The sequence below is a fragment of the Colobus angolensis genome, unplaced genomic scaffold, assembly GCF_000951035.1.
Source record: "Colobus angolensis palliatus isolate OR3802 unplaced genomic scaffold, Cang.pa_1.0 Scaffold176, whole genome shotgun sequence".
NCBI classification, from domain to species: Eukaryota; Metazoa; Chordata; class Mammalia; order Primates; family Cercopithecidae; genus Colobus; species Colobus angolensis.
This window is the reverse complement of record NW_012114888.1, coordinates 1,475,686-1,488,575: the sequence shown is the minus strand read 5'-3', so window position 1 is coordinate 1,488,575 and position 12,890 is coordinate 1,475,686. Positions and strand designations below refer to the sequence as shown.

The 12,890-nt window shown below is 37.8% G+C and overlaps 1 protein-coding gene across 9 annotated transcripts in view; it reads right to left on the bottom strand.

Moving 5' to 3' along the window:
- The window catches only part of KDM6A (lysine (K)-specific demethylase 6A), a 153,187-nt gene that overhangs the window by 135,268 nt on the left and 5,029 nt on the right, over window positions 1-12,890 (bottom strand). For all 9 annotated transcript variants that reach the window (XR_001001438.1, XM_011938662.1, XM_011938664.1 and 6 more), the window contains exon 2: window positions 4,119-4,168. The gene's annotated coding sequence lies outside the window, so the exon portion shown is untranslated. The remainder of the gene's footprint in view (window positions 1-4,118; window positions 4,169-12,890) is intronic.

Here is a 12,890-nt window from a genome sequence, read left to right as displayed (position 1 = left end):
AAGATAATCTTAAATATTGTTCACACTGTAAGTCAAGGATAAAACCCAAATGGATCAGAAATTTAAATGTCAAATATTAAACCATTCAAGTACTGAAAGAAAATGTGGGTAAATTTCTCTAACACCTGGGAATGAGGAAAAAACCCACCCTATGATTCAAAACATAAGGACAATGTAGAAAACTGATCAATCTGACTACACAGAAATAGAAAACTTCTGCACAGGCAAAAACAAACACACAAAAGCAAAGCAAAACAACAAATCTCAAACTGGGCAATAGTAGCTTCAACTAATATCACAGATAAAGGATAAATATGCCTAATATATATAATATAGCTGCATAAAACAGTAAAAGAAAACAATGACCTAAAAAAAATGGGCGACAGACATGAACAAATATTTCAAAGAAAAAGAAATTCAAATAGTCTTTACACTTCAATTTTTAAAAAGTTCAATATCACTAACAACTAAGAAAATGTAAATTTAAATTATAATAAAATACCACTTCTCACCTATCAAACTGGCAAGTCTGCTGACAAAAAGGTTCTTGATTAAGACCAAGAAGAAACAAACACTTGCATACATTGTTGAAATAAATGCAAATGGTTCAATCCAAAGGAGCAAATACCCTTCAACACAATGATCTCACTTTTAAAGGAATCTATACTAAAGAATCACTAACAAAAACTATTAAAAGACAGGCCAAGGCCGGGCGCGGTGGCTCAAGCCTGTAATCCCAGCACTTTGGGAGGCCGAGACGGGTGGATCACAAGGTCAGGAGATCGAGACCATCCTGGCTAACACGGTGAAACCCCGTCTCTACTAAAAAAATACAAAAAACTAGCTGGGCGAGGTGGCAGGCGCCTGTAGTCCCAGCTACTCGGGAGGCTGAGGCAGGAGAATGGCGTAAACCCAGGAGGCGGAGCTTGCAGTGAGCTGAGATCCGGCCACTGCACTCCAGCCTGGGCGGCACAGCGAGACTCCGTCCAAAAAAAAAAAAAAAACAGGCCAAGTGCAGTGGCTCACACCTGTAATCCCAACACTTTGGGAGGCTGAGGTGGGCGAATTACCTGAGGCCAGAATTGAGTTTGAGACCAGCCTGGGTAATATAGTGAGATTCTATCTCTGGAAAAAAAATTTAAAAATTAGCTGAGCATGGTGGTGTGCACCTGCAGTCCCAGCTCCTCGAGAGGCTGAGGCAGGAGGATTCATTTGAGCCCAGGAATTCAAGGCCGCAGTGAGCTCTGATTGCACCACTGCACTCCACCCTGTGCAACAGAGCAAGACCTTATCTCTAAAAAACTATATATGGAGAAAAAGACACTTTTACTAGACTATTTACTGCAGCACTCCGTAAAAGCAAAGCACTAAAGCACCTGAATAAATAAACTATGGAGTAAGTCTTCATGACCTTGAGTTAGGCAAAGATTTCTTACATACAACAGTAAAAACACAAGCAATAAAAAGTTGTTATAAAGTTGATAAATTGGACTTCATCAAAGTTTAAAACTTTATTTTCTACCCCACTAGGCACACTAAAAAACCAGTACACTCAAAAAGTAGATAATTACAAGTGTTGAGTAGGATATAGAGAAACTGGAACCCTCACACCATTACTGACAGGGATGTAAAATGGTACAGACATAGGGAAAAAAAGTTCTGGCAATTTCTCAAAATGCTAAACATAGATTTACCCTATAATCCAGCAATTCCATTTCTGAGTACCTACCCAAGAAAACTGAAAATATTATGTCACACAAAAACCTGTACACAAATGTTCACAATAGTATTATTCACAATAGCCAAAAAGTGGAAACAACTCAAATGCCCATCAACTGATGAAAGGATAAACAAACTGTGTTATACTGATTCAACGGAATACAGTGAGCCCTTTGTATCCATGGGTTCCGCATCTGCGGATCAAAAGTATTCAGGAAAAATATAACAATACAATAATAAAAAATAATACAAACTAAAAAGCAATACAGTATAGCAATCAATTATATAGCATTCACATTTTATTAGGTATTATAAGTAATCTAGAAATGATTTAAAGTATATGGGAGGATGCATAGAGGTGATATACAAATACTTTATCATTTAATATAAGGAACTTGAGCATCCATGGATGTTGGTATCCATGAGGGGTCCTGAAACCAAACCCCCACAGATACTGAGTGGTGACTATATTATCAGGAAATAAAGAATAAAATATTCATGCTACAACATATATGAACCTTGACAACATATGCTAAGTTAAAGAAGCCAGCCACAAAAGACCATATATTATATGATTCCATTTATATGAAATATCCAGAAAAGACAAATATATAAAAGACAGAAAGTAGATTGATGGTTGCCAGGGCTGGGGATATACATGAGGTTCCATTCCAGGGAGATAAATAAGACTGTGATGATGGCTGTGATGCAGGATTTTTTGCCCCTTAGCTGAGCTAATCTGGGTTTTTGTCTCACAACCAGGAAGAATGAGGCACGTAGACACATTGAAGGGTGAGGAAGACAAAATTTATTAAGCAAAAGGAAAGCTATCAGCAAAGAAAGGGGGTCCTGCCAGTAGGTTTCCACCTCACAAACAATACCAGGGCCCCAGCACGTGAGCTGAAGAGGCCAGGATCCTCCCCTGAATAAGGTGCAAATTCTTGGTGGCTCCACCCTGTTCCCCCAGTGCATGGGGACCTCCAGTCCACTGCAGGCATGCCCAGGAAAGCCCCCTGTGCAGGTTCCCTTATCTGCAGAAAACATCTGGTGTAAACACTTGTGGGCTGGGTGGATCAGTGATTCTCCAGGGACCTTTCCCTATCTGTCGAGACCTTTGTCTGCCTCCTCCCTCTATCAGCTGCACAGCTCTGAAAATTTACCAAAAATCACTGATTTGTATAGTTAAAACAGCCAAATTTTATAGCATGTGAATTATACTTTGATAAAGCTTTAAAAAAAAAAAAAAAAAGCCAGAGATTAGAGAAGATATTTTCAAAAGACTTAGAAAAAAAATTATAGATATAGATATAGGTATCTAAAATCTCTACACAGTGTTCTCAAAATCTCTGCAGCATAGGCTGACTATTGAAGGGCTTTCCCAGACAAAGCCAGTCTATATAAGACTGGAATAAGTACCTACTTCAAAAAGAGAGATAAATTAACCAATAGAAAAAAAAAATCCACAAAAAATCTGAAATGGCAATTCAGACTAAAAACAAAACCTTACTGTTCAATAAACTTAAAAGTAAACATGATGTAGAAGATCATGCTTAATTTAATCACTGCTTAAATTAAGATACATAAGTGTATGATTCATTGTTTCACTGCTATGCACAGTCTTTCATTTAGGTAGGTCTTCTAAAAAATAGTTAAGTTCAGCTCTCCTCAAAGCTCCAATTATAAACAGAGTATACCAAGAAAGAGTTTATCATAATTTTCCCATTACACCTTCCCATTTTAGCCTGATATACACATCTTCAGCCTTCTTTTACTCCCAAGTACCAACTTTAGAAAAGAAAATCAAGGAATCATTTTGTTATTGTTATTTGTTTAGTTTTGCTTGATTTTTACTTATCACAATTCCATTATATTTGACCAGTAAAATGTGTCAGAGGTATCTTTTTTTTTTTGGAGACAGAGTCTTGCTCTGTCGCCCAGGCTGGAGTGCAGTGGCGCAATCTCGGCTCACTGCAAGCTCCGCCTCCCAGGTTCATGCCATTCTCCTGCCTCAGCCTCCCGAGTAGCTGGGACTACAGGCGCCAGCCACCACGCCCGGCTGATTTTTTTGTATTTTTAGTAGAGACAGAGTTTCACCATGTCAGCCAGGATGGTCTCGATCTCCTGACCTCGTGATCCACCCGCCTCAGCCTCCCCAAGTGTTGGGATTACAGGCGTGAGCCACTGCGCCCGGCCTCTAATTCTTAATAAAATACAAGGAGATTCGCATAAGACAGCACAAATATAAATAATACTCTCAACCCTTTTCCAATACCTTTCCCCTAGAAGCAATATTTTAAGTAATTAACAAAAAAAGGCAAGAGTTCAATTCATTTTGAATATAACTGGCAATAATCTGCCCAAAACACAAACATGAAATCAGCATGCAAATGTGCACTAACCTTCCAGTAGTCAGACTGTAAACTGTAGTACCTCTGGTATGCAGATAATGCTGAAAGAAGGAAAATAATTTTGAGTCATAATTATTTCTCACTTTAAAGTCAATAATATACTTAACAAGCATTATAACAAGATTCCCACCACACCCACCTCCCAGTAGACAGTGATAGTTCAAACCAAACAACTTAAAATTCTGGGCCCCCCTACGAGTTCAAGAACGTAAAACCATGGTCAAATCTCAGATCTGCAGTTGAACAGCATCTAGGCTAACCCCTTAGATCAACTTGACCTTCCTCAAAGATCAAATGGTAGAGGATTGACATTTTCCAAGGCAACTCCAGAATGTGCTAGATCATTTGTTCTCACAAGAGACCTCACTTCCAAGAATGGCTAACAACTCGACCACCTCAAAGAGCAAAAGAACTATTTCTTCTGTGATGCTTCCTTTCCTGCAATCAACAAAAAACTTAACCCCAATTACCTTTCTCAACCTCAATTACAAAATAGGACAACCCATCCACCAAAACCATCTTTAGGCATAAAAGGTTCTGAAAAACTTAAAAGTAGTTCTTGTCAACCTCAAAATTCAGTGAAGTGAACATAAAAAAGTAAAGTGAAAATTACATACATACATACATACATTATAATTGGTAGAGAGTGCCCTTCTTAAAAAACAAAACACTGATGAATAAACCCCATCCCATACCAATTAAATCAGAATCTCTTAGATTCTGGAAGGAAGCTAAGCACTTATTTGATCCCACAAGTACAGGTATGACTGAGGGACACCCGAAAGTCAAAGGCAGTAAAATGGACACTGAAGCAGGATTAAAAAGTGACAGCAGCTCAGATACATTCTAATATGCTGGGGATGTTTAGAGATGAACCAATTTATGAATTCTAGACATGGTACAACAGAAGTAAACTGCAAACATTATGAGAAAAGCTTTCATAAAATTAAACAGGCAAAGAGAGTTCAGAAAACAATTAGACATAATGAAGAGAACTTGCTCAATTGGATATTGGAATTACCATAAAGTTGTAAGAAATGGAATAGAAAAGAACTGAAAGCCCCAAATGAGAACTTGATATATGTAGGAATTAGCACAGTAAATAGGTAGCATTTCCTATCAGTGGGGCGTTAATAACGTAACCAGCACCCAAGTATTTATAAGTAAGCAAAAAAGTAAAATTTGTAACTCAAGTCATATACTAAAATAATTCAAATAATACGTTAAAGAGTAAGACAAAAAAAGAAGCCCATAAAACTACCAAATGAAAACATGGGGGAATAATATTTTTCTGATCAGCTACAAAAGGATTTTTTAACTTGTGGTTTACAATTCACAATCTAAGATACAGAAGACCAGGATAAAAACTATTTGAGAAGCAATTGGCTCCCTCAACTCTCTCACTCAACACTTGATGTTGTTTAGGCAATCTGACCGAAAAAAATACAGAGATTCTCCATCAAAAGGCCATGGAAATCATATTCAGAGATCCGCAATCACATGCTCAGAGCCTCCAGTTCTCAATTATTCCAATCATGAAATATGGAAAGCTAAGAATTATCAGACATCTAAAGAAAGCCTCTAACCAAGAAGAAACTAACACAAACACAAAAAAAGACAACCTAAAACAAAAAATAATGACTACTATGCAGGAGAAAATATACTTCAAAAAATTCTTACTAGTCTTAGATAAGGGAAAATATTGTTTTCATTGAGGGAGGTGGAAAGGGGATGCGTGCAGGAGAACAAACAGGATGCTATAGAAAAAAATTAAATTTGGTAAATTAAAGTATAATAGGAGAAATGCGTAATTCAATAAAAAGATTAAAATGAAATTTGAAGAAATTTCTCAAAAAAATAAACAAAAAGGACAAAAACAGAAAATTAGAAAAACTGTGTCCTGGAGGTCTAACATATCAATAACAGTGTCCCAAAAAGAAAGAATAAAAGGAAAAAAAAAAATTCAGGAAATAATTCCAAAAAAATTCCCAGAAAAGAAGGCTATGAGTTGGTAGTTTGAAGGGTCCTACAATAGATGTATAATTCTAAAAATAAGGCAACAGAACAATGTTTTCAAAATTCTGAAGGAAAATTATTTCCAACCTAAAATCATATATCCAGTCAAATGATCTATTAAGAGGGTAGAATAAAGGTATTTTCAGATATGCAAAGTCTCCAAAGAAAATTATCTCCCAAATACCTTTCCTGAAGAAAAATCTGATAAATATGCTCCCCTTAAAGGAGAGTATATACCAAGAAAGAAGAAGATATGGTCTACTGAAAGCAGGAGACACAACAGATACAAGAGGCCATGGGAATATCCAAGATGAAGAAAAAGGGTGATCCCAGGACAGCAGCTATGCCCCAGATCTAACTCACTGAGGCTTATCATTAAAATTCTTGTAACCTCTTCTCAACCTGAGGACCAAGTATCCAGATAAACCTGGCCCAGACTCTTAACTGGGTTTGGCTTTTTCTTGACCATGTTCTGATAAAGTTTATATCCTCCCCTCTATATTCTACAAAATAGATGATGTGAAGGCTCCCAGAAGTGTTAAAGTGTTCTGCTTTGATTTACTTTTTTTTTTTTTGAGATGGGGTCTCACTCTGTTGCCCAGGCTGGCGTGCAGTGGGGTGATCTTGGCTCACTGCAACCTCTGCCTCCCAGGTTCAAGCAATTCTCCTGCCTCAGCCTCCTGAGTAGCTGGGATTACAGGCGCTTGCCACCATGCCCGGCTAATTTTTGTATTTTAGTAGAGGCGAGGTTTCCCCATGTTGGCCAGGCTGGTCTTGAACTCCTGACCTCAAGTGATCCGCCCGCCTCAGCATCCCAAAGTGTTGGGATTACAGGCGTAAGCCGCCAGGCCCGGCCTGATTTGACTTACTTCTGAATAACCCACTCTCTCTGATCACATTTCTGACCAGATTTTCCTGGTTCATATTGGTCATGTCACATGTCCTAATTATGGGTATTATGTTTGCCAAGAGTCACACATGCCCCAGCACACTGCCTTCCCCAAAAGTGGCTCTGGTAAACTGTTGAGGAACCAGAAGCCACACTATTAACACTAGAGTCTCTTGTTTAGTTTTACTTCTCCTAAGAAGTCACTCTAATAGTGACAATATGGCCCCTTCCTTACATAGCTAAATTCGTGCCTGCTATTCAGCTTTCCAAAGATAAACAATATCTTGTTCAGGGATACTTTTATCAGTGGAGAAAGAAAGAAAGAGAGAGAGAGAGAGAAAGAAAGAGAGACAAAGAGAGAAAAGAAAAAAGAAAAGAAAAGCAAGAGAACACTGAACATCACAGCCAGGCACAGGTTACACCTACAGAGGAAGGGAGGAGGATGTAATTGGAGAGAACACAGGCTGGTGGTAACAGTACCATTCTATTTCTTAACTTGTAGAGTAGGAAGACAGGTGTCAATTTTAATAGTCTTTAAACCGTATATAGGTTTTTAGACATTCTACTTAAGTATAATACACTGCTCAATTTAAGGATCGGAAACTAGCAAAAAAAACATTTTGCAACATACTTCATGTTACCCTTCACTAGTGACCAAGTTGTTTCTTCAACAAAGCAGTAAATAAAACATTATCTTCTGATTATATACGTTGGGGACAAACTGCCCCCAAAAAAGCTTCCTGGTACTGTCGACACTCCCCCTAAACCCCTCCATACTGCCCAACCCTCCCCTTAATGCAACTCTTCTCTGTGCCATTCACCCTTCCCCCAAGCCTCTTTACATTTCTAAGCCCTTATCCAGGTGCCACAGTGGAGCCAGCAGACTTCACTTATCAAACCTTGCTGCGATAAGCAAACCCCAATTACAAACCATCCAGGACCACACAGGGGGAGGTCATGAGAAGCATAAAACAAACTTTACCTATACCCTCCTGTAAGTTCCTTCATCTAGCTGTTTCCATAAACGTCACAAGCTGATATATGGCAAAGTTAACCAACTAACGACCCCAGGGTTTCTCTCCCCCATATAAACCCCTCATTTTGTAAGCTCAGGGCTGCCTCCTCTGTCTGTGCTGGAGCAGCCGTCAGGTTCAATAAACTTACTCGCCTGACTTTGGGTCTATTCTTCCTTTCTCTTGGCTGACCTTACAGTATATGAGATGCTGAATAAAAGAAGATATACCAAAAATGGAAGTTAATGTTTTCTAAAATTCTATATGAAACGTTTTCATGTTATTGTAAATCGCCAAAATATATATAAATATCATACAAAGAACATTCTGAATATGTTCAAATTACAGAAACATTACCCAAAAACATCATCACGTATTTGAAAAAGTAACTTTTACATATGAATAATGCTCATCTTTTTTGCATAAAGATGATACCAACCAACCTATCATTGGAAGGACGTTAGGCTATGAGAAATTTTGCCAGTTGTGGTGAAGAACTGGTTTTAAGCCATCCCTCATTTCCTAGTTCTTCATGCATGAGGTCATTAATTAATGGTCTTCTAAAAAGAAAAACAAACCAAATTATCAAACTAGCTGTAGAAAAAAAAAAATAGTCAAGCAAGAGTTTGTGTAGTCAATGGTGTGGCTGATATTCTCACATTCATTTCTAACCACACTCTCAATCCCCATTATTGATTTGAAAAGGTTATTGGTTTCCTGGCAATCTCAGTGATTGTTTTAGTCCAGAAATGGGCACATGAGTTCAGGCAGCCCAATCACCACTGATTTATAGATGGCAGACGTGAAAAAGGTTCTCTGTCTACTAATGCATGTGAACAAGGAAGCATATATTACCAACTGCCACCACAAGGGAACTATCTTGGGATGAAGCCCACAGAAGAACAGACTGAAAAGTAACTGGATCCTTCTAGACTTCAAACCATGCCTGGAGAAAAATTCACCTATGAACTTCCTATTATGTGAGGTAATAAATGTCCTTACTGTTTATGCTAGAATCATGTATTTAATACTTGTGTCTAAAAACATTCTGAAGAGAAGACTTGGTCCCTGACAATTTTGTGCAGTCACCATATCAAACCTGGAGATTGCCCTTTTAATGATATTATAGAATTTCCACAAATTTGGAGGGCATACTTTCAATAATTTGATTAATTATATATATCATCTGGCTTCATAAAATTATCTTTCAGGATTGGGGAACCTTTAAAAAGATAGTATGATGTCTTTTGAAGCAAATAAAACTGAAGCATAAGAAGTCCACGTGATGTGAGAAGATGTTACCAAAAAAAACCCAAAGAAATAAAAAATTAAAGAGAAAAAATAAAAAAAATTTAAAAAGAAGTCCATGTAATTATCAGTTGGGAGAAACATGGCATCCATACAAAAACATGGTGAACTGAGAAATAAATATGAATGCTCAAATTCAAAGTCACAAAGTTAATACTCTAAATGGCAGGAACAGATTTGTAACTCAGCCATTTCTTCCATGAGCATTTGTTCCATTTTTTCCATAAGCGATCTTTCTACTCGTGTGCACATTTTATCAACAATTATATTCTACCCTCATTATGCTTAGCATCTTATTTTAAGAAAGATCTTAACACGCTGTTTCTTAATCAGAAAAAAAATCATTAAAACTCTAAAGATGCAGTATACAAGTATCCATCACCTCACCAGAGTCTCTCTAGTAAAATCCTTTCGACCAAAGCACAATCCTACTCTCTAGCAAAATTTTACTCTCTAGTAAAATCCTTTTGACCAAAGCACAACCACGTTAAAGATTTCTAATCTAATCTAATGTTAAAGATTAGAAATCTTTAACGTGGTTATCCATAAAAAAAATTCCTAGTCTACTGTAACTAGAATTTTCTAAAGTCCTTAATACAGAATGAGGGAAATCATTTATTTGGACATCCTCATATAATGCTTAAAACCTGTTTTAGAATGATTACAGAAAATGGATTAAAAATTTGACAATTTTGGAGAAGCCAAACAAAATCTATGATTGGAAAACACATGTTTCATGTTGTTATACTATAAATATTCCAGGCTAGAGTACTGTCATTCGACCCACAAAAGACAAAAAGAGAAAGAAAACTCTTCAAGCTCTAACTTAAGGCTTCTCCACAATGGCAGCTCTTGGCATGTAACTTGCCCTGGCCATTTGTAACTGCTTAAGAATTGAAACAACCAAAGCATATTTTGCCCAAAAGTGACAGAAATGCAACAAATGACCAATTACTTGAGGGAAGGAAGAATGGAAGAAAAATCTACCAATGGCTAGAATTTCAGGGAACTTACAATTGGGAAAACTTCCAGCTAAAAAATACAAAGAAACAATTTTTAAGAGTTTCAAGGTTTTCATATTAATGTCAGGAATGATTATTACACTCCTCTAATTTTTTACTTCTGAAGTTCTTACTGTCTATCCTTTAAGTCTCTCGCCTCATAATTTCTATCTGTTTATAATTTTGCTGTGTACTTTGAAGTAATCTGCTACCTGATTTTTTGAGACGGAGTTTCGCTCTTACTATCCAGGCTGGAGTGCAATGGCACGATCTCAGTTCACCACAACCTCTGCCTACCGTGTTCAAGCGATTCTCCTGCCTTAGCCTCCTGAGTAGCAGGGATTACAGGCATGCACCACTACGCCCTGTTAATTTTGTATTTTTAGTAGAGACGGTATTTCTCCATGTTGGTCAGGCTGGTCTAGAGTTCCCAACCTCAGGTGATCTGCCCGCCTTGGCCTCCCAAAGTGCTGGGATTACAGGCGTGCGCCACTGTGCCCAGCTGCTACCTGATTTTTTAATCAACTCATTTAACTCAGTGACTCTCTTCGCCTACAATTTACCACATATTTATAGACATTTACACATATTTTCTATTAACTGCTCCTAAGATCCATCACATATATTCATCTAAATATATACGCTTGTGCTTCAGCCCAGGGTTCTGTATCTCTCAGGTTGTCCTCCAACCCGAAGAAGTGAAATCACTGCATCATCTCCATGGTTTAAGGCTTATAAGCTGTCTGAGAGCCCCATCAGCCATTTGGCTTAGGAGGTTCATAGGTTAGTTTTAGAGTTAGGAGTAGAAAGGAGGTATAGTAGACACTGTAAAGAAGCACTCACATCCCATTTCAAGAAAGAACTGCTGGGAATCCTGCTTGCTGAAAGCCTCTATTTGTGAGAGTCTACAGAAGCTGCCTGAGTTGCAGAGAGCCAACTTGTCCCTGGTCACAATTCTTCTCAGGCAGGCCCATGTTCAATATGGAATAATTGGAGTATAAAGGCCTGGCTATCTTGGCCCAACTTGGTATAGCTCTCAAGCGCCATTCTGGCTCCAGAGCTTCCCAGGAAGTTAGTAAAGGTTGTCACAGCTTAATTTCTCCTTCTGTCCAATACTGGTTCTATCCTCCACCTTCCCAAGCTGTTGAACATAAAGGAAACTCCTTACTGAGGAACATAACAATAATAGGCTGACTGCACTGAGCCTCCATTTTCCCACAATCCCCTATCTAATTACTATTTTAAGACTTAAAATAAATTACTACAAGCAAAATAACCAAATAAAGTGACAGGATATTTTTTTAAAGTCTTCATTCATATCACCAGCCAGAAAGGCTAAGAAAATATTTTACAAAGCCTTTTTTCCTTCTGCATCAAGTTCATCTGGAATGACAGAAAAGATAAATGATTACCAAATTATACCATCTTCAGACCAAAATTTTTTTTTGGAATTCTTGTAAGACAGAAAGTAGATGAGAGCAAAATGACAACTAAGGGTAAGAAAAACCACAGCCCAAAACACACACAAAAGAGGTTCTACCATTTTCTACTATAGAAACAGAAGCCTTTTTTTTTTTTTTTTTAAAGGAACTAAACTCAAGAGAAATGACAAGCTCAGAAAACTTTACACAGAAAAGATGACTATGAACAGGGCAAAGAATTACAGGGCTGTCTTCAGAAAAACAAGGCCAGTAAGTCTCCTACGTACATATACCTGAGCAGTTCACTCATAGAATTACATGTTTACTATATGGTTTACTCCCAGGAAGTTATGGTTTATAATGTGTTCTCTAAAAAGAAATGTCTATTTGCCCAGGGTTAGTAGTTCTCTAATCCTGTACTAGTTCCAAAGAGAGGAGGAGGAAGTAGCCAAAGGTAACAAATGTCTCTATAAACAGGTAATCTTGAGGGTATGAGTCTGTTGGAGAGGAAGGGAGAGGGCTATTAGAGACCGATTCTAGTTTTGGACTTTCAGAAAGACGAAGAAAACAGATAAAGAATTCATTTTAAGTGGAAACGTGCCTTAAAAAGCCTCAAAGAGGATTTTAAAAAATACCAAAACACATCTAGGAAACAGAAACCACCAGCTTGAAATGTTAAAATATACTGAATACATCTGCATACCCCTGCATCCATTTTCTCCTACACATTAATCAAGCTGTTGACTACCTATCAATGTCCAGGTCATTTACACAACACAAAACGAAGCACATGTTTTCAAGGACTTAAATCCTTAGATTATCCTTCTCTCACCTTACTAGATTACTCTCACCAGCTAGTTTGCTAACACAGTCTAGTTGCCACATGCCCTCCCTTCAAAAAAGAAAACACATATCCAAGATGAATCTCCCTGGATTCATCACCTTCATAACCAAAATTTTTATAAGTAGCTACACATGGTGGCTCACACCTGTAATCTCAACACTTTGGGAGGCTGAGGCAGGAGGATTGCTGGAGCCCAGGAGTTCAAGACTAGCCTGGGCAACAAAGCAAGATCTCTGTCTCTACAAAAAGTACAAAAATTAGCTAGGTGTGG